This window comes from Eutrigla gurnardus, assembly GCF_963514095.1.
Source record: "Eutrigla gurnardus genome assembly, chromosome: 24".
Classification (NCBI taxonomy): Eukaryota; Metazoa; Chordata; class Actinopteri; order Perciformes; family Triglidae; genus Eutrigla; species Eutrigla gurnardus.
This window is the reverse complement of record NC_139935.1, coordinates 2,349,187-2,359,349: the sequence shown is the minus strand read 5'-3', so window position 1 is coordinate 2,359,349 and position 10,163 is coordinate 2,349,187. Positions and strand designations below refer to the sequence as shown.

Sequence of the window (10,163 nt, the reverse complement as noted above, 5' to 3'; positions counted from 1 at the left end):
CTCTCCTAGAAAACTTTTGAGGAGTCAATTTGATTTCTTTACAAATGCATGCAGAGTCTCTGGTTCCAGGTCTGGTTTCTCTATAATGAGAGATTGGACGTCTGCCTATGTTTCTGATGTCATAAATGTACTTTAATATTTATTTACTCTCAAACAAAGAGATCCATTAGCACTAAAGCAGAGGGAAAGGGCAGAGCTGGTGGCTGAAGGGTCAGGTGTAGACCAGGTTCCAGACCAGATCGAGGACCTGTGTTGCATGACATCCCCGTTGGACCTTCAACTATCTCCTGAAGCCGTGAAATGTCCGATAACAGAACCAGAAGGAAGATCTGCAGCCGAGATTTAAGACTGCATGAGTACTGAAAGTCAGCAGACATGTCGACCTTGAAGAGCTGTCGAAGGACTCCGTGTCCCACAATGCAATGAAGAGGGAGGTAATTAAAACTGAGATCTGAGAATAAAAGTGTCAATAGAAGATAATAATAATTTATTTTTGGAACCTCAAAGACACTTAACATGAGATTCTGAAATACAGAATGCAAGAATACTCAGCTATTTCTCTGCAAAACAGTATAAACTGAAGGACATTATATTTACTTATTTTGTTTACTGAACATTTTGGTCGTTCATTTATTCAGATATATTTTTATTTTTTTTTATGTGAAAGGGTTGTAGGTTGTTTAGTTTATTTATACATTTTAATATATATTTTGTACATATGTGATATTTAAGGAGTTATATTTTATATATATCAGCTTTACGTATTGTTCATTTGTTTATATATATTTTATATTGTTAATGAGATGCTCTTTTAAAAAATAAGTAATTAAGTATTTCATTTATTTATTTTCATAAATAAATACATATGCATGTGACCTTTTTTTAAATATATGTTGTAAAAGTGTTTTAGCCCTCAAGTATTATTTAAGTATTTTAACGATATTTAGGTTTCATTAATTGTATATATATACATTTTTAATATTTCCCTGCGTTCTGTGCGGTCAGAGTGGCCGTCGCCGTGACGACGTGCCTGCCGGTCTGGAAGATGACGAGCGGCTGGATGGCGGCGGTGACAGCGGGACGCGGCGTGACGTGAAGGAGGCTGTCAGCTCGCCGCTCTGACCTCCAGCAGCCTGCGATGACACCGCGTCACATTAACAGAGACTAACAGGGTCTAACGTGGTCTAACGTGGTCTATCAGGGTCTAACGGAGTCTCTCAGAGTCTCCGTGTCAGCGGAGATGATGGATAGCGCTCCGCTCTCATTGGTTCCATTACAGCCATATGTAAATCCCCCAGCAGGCCTCGGCCTCCTGGAGCCGCACACTCATTTAGAAATCAATTTCTTCTGGTCCAACTGCCACTTAGGGAGTCTGTCGGTCCCCATTAGGACCCGGTCCCTCATCAGAGAGACGAGACCGAGACCAGCAGGAAATACAGGACTCAATGCCTGATCCTGACAGTAAAGGTCAAGGGGGTCGTTCAGGTCTACGGGGGCAGCCAGACCGGGACCACATGGACGAGCTCATTCGTGGCCTCCGGACCCTCCAGAATCCGTTCCGGCACACAGACGGCGTCGTGAAACCGGCTCGGACCTGGATTTAAGTCTTCATGAGACACGTGTCCACAGACCAAGTCAAACAGGGACTGGGCAGGACTCTTTAAGGGGGTCTGCCCGTAGTGGATCAGTATGATCCCGAGCACACCGCAGCCGCAGGGAAGAGGACTCTTGTGGCCCCCTGAGGGACGGATGTATTATTAAGGCGCGGCTCCGCTCATTTCAATAGGGCCACCTCGCCACCGGGGGCCCCGTGTCACCGGCTGCTCCATATTAACGAGGGGCCCCTCTGAATAATCTCCGTCCTCGGAGGCCGGAGGTCACACGGCGAGAGGAAGCCTTAAAGCGCCGGTCCGTTAACAAGACGCTCGGCGGCGCCCTGAATGTTTCATGGGCGATGACATCATCGACGAGTCGCCGGGGAAACGCTGGAGGACGGGTTGGAACATTTCAGCTCTATGAGAAGAAACGGTTCATCCTCAGGAGACCACGAGATCATCCACGAGACGGAGAATCGGCCAGACGACATCTGAATACGAGAATCATCATTACTATATATCAGTATTATTATTATTATTCATTAATAGGACTTATGCAGCACTTTTTTGGAGTATTCAAAGTCACTAAATGCTGGACAAACACTAAAATGAAATAAATGTTTGCAGACGTTGGTTAAGGATTCAGGAAAGTTGAGGATTTGTTGTTGAGAGTTTGAGAGTTAATAAAAGTCTATTTAAAGATAAATATTTCATGTTTCTCTCTGATTGTAAAATGACTGTTTCTTTGAGCTGCAGATGAATCTATCTGCTGCTTTATTAATACTCTCATATTGATCTCTGCAGCTACCGGCGGGGAGGAGGGGGGGGGGGGGGGGGGGGGGCGAGGAGGAGGGGGGCGAGCCGGCCAATCGGCGGCGAGGCCGTCGGTGTCGTGAACTAATGCAGCATGAATATTCATGAGATGTTCCTATGCAAAATAACATCTGTTTTCCAACAACACGCCATCTGTCTGAGGGCCTGGTTGATATTAACACACACACACACACACACACACACACACACACACACACACACACACACACACACACACACACACACACCTACCTAAATGAGTCTCAGATCCTCGTCGCCGTATCAAACTAAAGTTGAACCGAGGAGTGGGAAGCAGAGGAGGGAGCTGAGGGGGTTTCAGCTGAGGGAGGTCAGATCCGGCACCTCGCTGCTCGCCAGGTCCTCCAGGGTCCTCCAGATCTCGGCTCTCCCGAGGTTTACAGGGTGGAGGTCCTCATTAACACCCCCCCCCCTCAATGGCTCTGCCCTCTCCTCCTCATCACCCGGTCCACCTTCTGCGGAGGAGTCACGGTGCTAAACGTATGCCGGTCCAGGTCCAGGTCTGGGTCCCATCCGGCTGCAGGTGTGTCTGCTGATTAGACCTAGAGAAGTGTAGATATGAAGATGTTTTCCGTCCTCATAGTCTACATAGAATTATTATAGATAATATAAAAGACTTGTTCTCTCATTGATCTCTGATGTTTACTGATCAATAACCTGATTTATGAGTTATGATGATATGTGTGACATCATCATGATCAACCATAATGTGATGATGGAGAAGACGAGACCAGAGAACAAACAGCTCAGTTCACTCAGCTTTTACCTCTCTTCATCATCTCCTCCTCCTCCTCCTCCTCCTCCTCCTCCTCCTCCCTCAGAGAGGAGCAGTGAGCTCTATTATTCCATCGCCTGTGAAAACAGAGAGGTGAACCTGTTAAGTGTGAATCATAAATAGCTGATTTCTCCTCTCGTCAGGAGAGAAATCACCTTCGTCATCTTCGTCTTCATCGTCCTCGTCTTGTTCGGAGCTGCAGGCTCCTGGAACACGGAGCTGTGAAACGCCCGCTGATGCAACGCTGATCTAAGTCCGCTAATGTGTTGATGAAGACCGGCTCACGTGGAGCCAAAAGGCCTCCGGACCAGGATCCTTCTGGGTTTACAAATCCAGCAGGGGGTTGGGGGGGGGCACTGCAGGTAGGAGGTAGGCTGTGATGCCAGAACCGTACTGGTCCAGACTTCTTCTGGAAGAGTTTAACAGGCACCAGCTGCAGGTCTTGGATCTGGATCTGGTCCCCCCCCCCCCCCGATGTAACCCTGTAAGAACACAGAGGGAGCCTCGTCGTGATCATCAGCTGGGTTAACAACGCCGCCGCCGCCGAGCCAGCGCTAACAGGAAGCTCCGGCTCCACATTAATGCGGCCTGTCGGCGGCTAATCGCCACAAGGATGATGGATGGTGTTTATGCTCCGATGATGAACGCCACCCCCCCCCCCCCCCTCCCCCCACCATCATCACGGGAAGAAGAAGGACACATCAAGCTGGCCAACTTATTCAATTATCGGACCATAATTTGCATTAATGGCTGCGTTTGGGCGGCAGAGATGTGGGGGGGGGGGGGGTCCAGAGAAGTCTCACCTTGAAAAGCTCCCTGTGCCCTTGCCCCCCCCCGCCCCCCCTCCCCACACGATGACACGCCGTCAAATGACAGACAGTAAAACCCCCCTGATGGTCTCCGAGTCCTAGTCCCTCATGCCAGTCCTCTACGGTCCAGGACTCAACCACAGATCTCAGAGCCCAAACAATCATCATCGCTCATTAATTGATCTCTCTCTGCTAAGTGTGTCATCACCCGGCTGCACCGACCAATCAGGACGGAGGAGGTCTACGATGACCCCCGAGGTCAACAGGAGACAACCCCCAAGTCTCTCCTGGAGGGTGGGGGACACACACATCACAATGGTTATTTAACATTTAAATAACCGGGAGGAAGTCCATGGGATGCAGTCAAAAGCTCCACAATGACCTTTATTCAACAGAAGAGCTGACAGGTGGATTCTGGGAAGTGTAGTGACACCTCTAAGACCAGTTCAACGACCACGAAACAACCAGAGAGCTGACTTCTGTCCAGCTCTGGAGCTCCCTCTACTGGCAACGGGACGCAACAACGCCATGAGCAAATGCCTCCCAAAAACCACACACACGACGAGCAGACGGATCCGTCCAATCAGAGGCCTGCTTTAGTTTTTAAATATTAGAAACTTAAAAGAAACTTCTGTGATCGTTAAAGTTATAAAAAACAGATATGAGAGTCCTCCTGGAGGTCTGGGGTCTACGAGAACCAGCGGTCTGTTAAATAATCATGATGAATAATGAAGGTTTGGGGGTCTGGCAGATCCCCCCTCCCGGGCCCACATTTAGTGTCAACCTGACGGGTCTCGGCGCCGCCCGGGGACGGCGAAGGGGATGAAGCCGTCTCCATATTAAGCAGGCAGATTAAGACCTGTTAAATGGGGGGGGGGGGGGGGGGGGGAGGTGCTGCACGTGGACCTCCGGGATCTGGACCTCATCAGGTTGGGGGGGGGGTTCAGCGCGGGGCCGGGGCCTCCGCCAACACCTCACGTCTTCCAGGTCCACAAACTGGAAGTGACCCCGCGCTTCTGCCAAGCCTCCGCCAGCAGCTCGGCCCTGGCCCCCTTTCCCATCATGCACAGGGGCGGCGGCAGTGGCGGCGGGCTCCCAGGAGCCCCGGCTCGCTCCCCGCCATCTGCTGTGATTTATAGAAACGGGCCGATGATTTATGGGCCAGTCATCTCACAATGAAGTCGCTCTCTTTCATTGGGGCGACCTCGCGACCCCGCCGCCACTCGCAGCCAGGTTGGGGAAACGCACGCTAATCATACGCCATGAGGGTGTTTAAACGGGGGGGGGGGAGGGGGCGGAGCTACAGGAGGGGGGGGGGGCGGAGCACCTTTAATGAAATTAATCTTCAACAGCGTGTGCATACTGATGAGAGGCCTCCGCTACGACCAGGCTAACTACGACAAGCATCATCGGCCCCACCGACCAATCACACGCCCCCTTAGGAGCCAGCCAGCCAATCAGAGCGGTTCAAGACTTACAGGCCTGCAAACAGACCAACTTATTCTACTAACGAGGGTGGACAAAATAACAGAAACACCTGTGAAGAGTCGGCTAGGTAAACCTGCTGAACTCTCAGATTAAATCACCTTTAACTTCTCATTTTCATGTTTCTACAGATGTTCAGATTAAATAATCTGTAACTGCTCATTTCATGTTTTTACAGATGTTCAGATTAAAAAATCTGCAACGTCTCATTTTCATGTTTTTCTACAGATGTTCAGATTAAATCACCTTTAATTTCTCAGATTTATATTTCTACGTTTCCCTATTTGATCTGTTTCTGATCGTCTGACCTGCAGAAGATCTGAGTCCAGGTCCTGAAACCCTGATCCTGTCTGAGGACTGTGGGGTGAGGAAGGGGAGGGGTGTGTGGGGGGTCCTCGTCCTGTAACAGAGAAACAGTCACAGGTTCGATTCCCACGGCAGAAACGTGTCTTTAAGAACAGCCGAACCACATTCATAACACAGGACTGATCAGTTTCATGAATCATCAATACTTCTGTACAGTGGAAACAAAGCAGCAATGCTGGGAGCGCCATCTGGTGGCTGTCTGGCTGTATTCATATTCAACAAACACATCAGGACAGGAAAGATTACAATGAAATGAATGCTTTTCATACTCAAATATAGTTTTTATTCCCTATTAAAAGTAAACCAAACAACGATGATGAACAACGACAAAGTCGAGAGAAGTCTGACGGTTTATTTCAAGTTCTGTAAAGTCTAAATCACAGGTGGAAGAGAACACGTAAATATATATATATACAGTCATACACGGCAGAAAACATAAATACTGTGTGACGAAAGGAACCCGGGGGGAGGAGCCATGCAGAGGGAGAGGGGGTTTCTGGGAAACGTGGTATTTACAGCACTGCGTCTCTTCATGAGGAGGCGTGTCGGGAGTGTTAGTACACGTTAGTACACGTTAGTACGCAGTAGTACGCAGTAGTACGCGGTAGTACGCAGTAGTAGTGCCAGAAAGATTCACCCAAAGGCACACATTCAGGAAATGTAACACGTCTGTCAAAGTGACGACCCTTCAGGTTGCCATGCCGACAGGTTTAAAGGAGTAGAGGGAAGGTGACCTGTGGAGGTCGTGGTGGCGGACGCGGTGGCGTAGCGGTTAGGGGGGGCAGGGCACCGGTACGTGTAACAGTCGGAGAGACGACATAAGGCTTCGGGCCTTCAGAGGGCGGCGCCGTCCTTCACTTCCTGGTTTCAACGGCGAGGACGCCGCTCTCACGTCTGTAGTGTTAGCCGCTCAGTCGAGTCCGACTAGGAGGCGGGTCACAGGAGGAGGAGCTTCACAACCAACTCGTGATCGGCTTCATATTTCCCGGCGTGAGAGCGGCGTCCATCTTTAGACAGGAAGTTGAGTTTAGTGTTGTTGAGCTTCCTGTTGATGCAGCATGCGTTGGTTAGTGTCTTAACAATAACAATAATAATAATAATAATAATAACAATAACAAGCAGCGGCGGCGGCGTGTCACTTTGAGAACACCGAGGAGCGGCGGCGGCGCGGGGGAACAGCGGTTCAGTGTACAGTGCTTCGACGTGGAGTTTATTGCTCGAGAACATCCTCTTGTTTACGACGCTGGCACTTTACAACGATTCATTCAGATTCATTCAGATTGTCAGATTCAGAATAGTTCACATTTTAAAGGTCCAAGTCATTTACATTCAATTTGGGAAAAACTGGAACAGAAACACGGAGAGACCTTTATAGTGGAATATAAACGTATATTAACATATATGTTTATATATATATAAACATGACAGCAGAAACCATTAAACTCCCAGTTTAGACTTTCACTGCCGTCTGATTTTATTGTTAATTACGTGACTTTAAATGTACTATTTAAATGATAAATGTTTCTAACTTCTTTACATAAAAAGAGTGTTTTTTTCTAATGGTTTTAATGTGTTTGGTCCCGTCTATTAAGTATCTCCAATGTTGGATTTTTATCACAATGTGGATGATAAAAAAAACAAAACAAATCAGCCTTTTACAAAATAAAAGTTAAATACTTGTGATTTATATTAGTACATGAGACTTATCTGTGGGCTCCATAATAAATACAAACAAATATTTATATTGTGGGTCATTATAAACGAGTTGGTTAACGACTCGTTAAGACTCTTAGAATTAAAATCATCACAACAGTTGTAATCGTTCATATATATTATCCGTGTGTAGATTGTTTCCAATCGGGTGCATTGATCCGATGAAAGTGTCACATGTAGTGTGTTATTGATCTGTGAATGGAAGCTGACTGATATCTCCTGCTGAAACAATAAAACCTTAAATCATTGGCCAGCCAAATGATCGATCGATCAGTCTCTGGAAAGCTATCGCCGTGACAACCAGTTAAAGCTCCTTTAACCTTTCAGGTGAGACCCGCCAGGTCCGACGAGGTCCTGGTCCAGGGAGGAGGGAACTCAGCTGGGACCCTTTCAAAGCTCTTTACATTCAATATACAATAAAGGTTTGATGTGTCAAAGCAAAAACAAGGACTTCAAATACTGATGGACCCTCCCGCACCTTCACAGGACTACGATGCTATGCTAACGTTACCATGGAGGAGAAGCAGGAAGGAGAACACTTTAAGGCTCGTGGAAAACCAGCTATGCCTTCAAGGAGACCGGAGCCCGGAGTCCAGACCGGAGCCGGGAGTCCGGCAGCTGGAGGAAGGAGGTGCAGAGACTGGAGGGAGGTGAAGCGTGTTAGTAGGAGGAGATGTCGGAGGAGCTGCTGCTGTTGCTGGTGGAGGTCTGGGCCCTCTTGATGTACAGGTTCAACAGCTTCATCTGTAGGGGGGAGGGAGACAACACAGCAGGAGGGTTAGAGGACTCCAGAAGCCTTCGCTGCAATCAACTCCCCCACACTAGCTAGGACTCAAGGTCAGCTACTCTTTCTGGGGTCATGGAGGTGCACCAGGTGCTGCCCCCTGTAGGCCAGAGCCCTGAAACCCAGCAGATTCGTGCTTCGTTATTGTTCCTGAATTCAAACATTTGGCTGACTGGAGATGCTGCCAAGAGGACTCTGGACCAGGAGGAGGACAGGAAGTGGGCGTACCTTGCTGCCGGTCAGCTGGGCCAGGTACGGCTTCAGCTCCTCCCCGATGACGGAGTAGATGGCCACCAGGCAGAAGACGCTGGCCTTCCTCACGCTGCTCTCTGTGTTGTCGTAGCCCTGCAGGAGTCCAGGGATGATGTCGGACAGCAGCTGATGCAGCGGCTCCTTGGTGATGCGTTCGATGGCCCTCGTCTGCATCTTGATGGCGGCGAGGTTGATTGGGTAGTCGGCCGTCTGCACGATGGGGCAGAGCACCTTGATGCACTGCTCCGGGTGGATGGAGGCCGCCAGCGTGGACGCCGCCTCCTCCGCCGCACGCACCACCTGCAGCAACCACACGGGGCAGAAGAGAGCAGGATGGTTCCTCCACCTTTCCAAAGTCACATTCAAGCACTTTTCAAGGTGCAAATATGGAGATCTTCTTTTCTCTGTTACATCATACATGTCATCACATAGAACAGACATTTCAAGCACTTTATTCTAAATCCAAGCACTTTTCAAACCTTGAAAACACCACACTGAAACTCAAGTGTTTTCCAGGATTTCCAGTAACTCACCTCCTTGTGGGAGTCCTTGTGGGCCTCCAGCGTCTTCATGATGGTCAGCTCGGCGTAGTTCTTGAAGCGGGCCGGCTGGTTCCTCAGGATCTCCTTCAGGACTCGCAGGGCCAGGGCCCGGATGGTGTGCTGAAGGAGAGACAGAGTTACTCACAGGAAGTGTGATGGACGGCGAGGGATGTGGAAGCGTCCTCACGTCTTTGTCCCCCAGCGTCTCCAGCAGCAGCAGCAGCATGGTCTTGAAGTGCTCGTCCCAGATCACCAGGCAGTCCTCCCGGGCCACCTTCAGGACCTCCAGCAGGGTCCCCCGCCGCTCCTCGGGGCCCCGCTCCCCCGCCTGGCCGTGGGAGAGCTCCTTCAGCAGCTCGCCGACCAGCTGCAGCTGCTCGGCGGGGCTCGCTGCAGGACGGGTCGCACGGTCAACACACGCCTCCAATCACACGTTTACATTTAGATTGATGGGTTTTCTTTTTACATGAAACGTGTTTGTAAATCCCTGTCTTAGATTTCTGTTTGAGGTGGAACCCGGTGGGCCGCCTGGTGACGGATTCTCGTCTGACGTCACCTGAAGGAGAGGAGTCATGTGACCGGTCTTTACCTGGGAAGCTCTTGGGGTTGGCCATCTTGTTCTCCACACTCTCCTGTCGGCCGCCTGCAGACAAAACGTTCACGTTTACCGACACGCCGCCGCCAACGAGACCTCGCCATTGTGAGGCACGAACCGTACCGTCTCTCAGCTGCTCCACCGCCTCCTCGTACAGCGCCTCCTTCAGGGCGGCCTTGTCCAGCGCAGCGATGCCCGTGTCCGTGTAGTTGTAGGGGTTGTAGTCCCGGAGGAAGCGTGGGCCGGCGAAGGCGCGCGGCGATGGCGTGTTGAGCAGCGACGTCTTGTTGTCCAGCGCTGTGCGTCCCCCCGCCACCGCTGGCTCGGAGTCCGGGGGCGCCGCCACCACGCCGGACTGGAGGACGACATGGGGTCAACAACACGCTCACACCACC

General features: G+C 50.1%; 1 pseudogene across 1 annotated transcript in view; it reads right to left on the bottom strand.

Moving 5' to 3' along the window:
* Positions 1 to 6,214: 6,214 nt before the first annotated feature.
* Positions 6,215 to 10,163, bottom strand: part of LOC311010034 (CLIP-associating protein 1-B-like) — a 22,679-nt pseudogene continuing 18,730 nt past the window's right edge. The window contains exons 33-38 of the transcript XR_014599403.1: positions 9,892 to 10,141; positions 9,763 to 9,816; positions 9,361 to 9,563; positions 9,165 to 9,293; positions 8,608 to 8,931; positions 6,215 to 8,339 (exon numbers count right to left, since the gene is read on the bottom strand). The product of XR_014599403.1 is annotated as a CLIP-associating protein 1-B-like (transcript). The remainder of the gene's footprint in view (positions 8,340 to 8,607; positions 8,932 to 9,164; positions 9,294 to 9,360; positions 9,564 to 9,762; positions 9,817 to 9,891; positions 10,142 to 10,163) is intronic.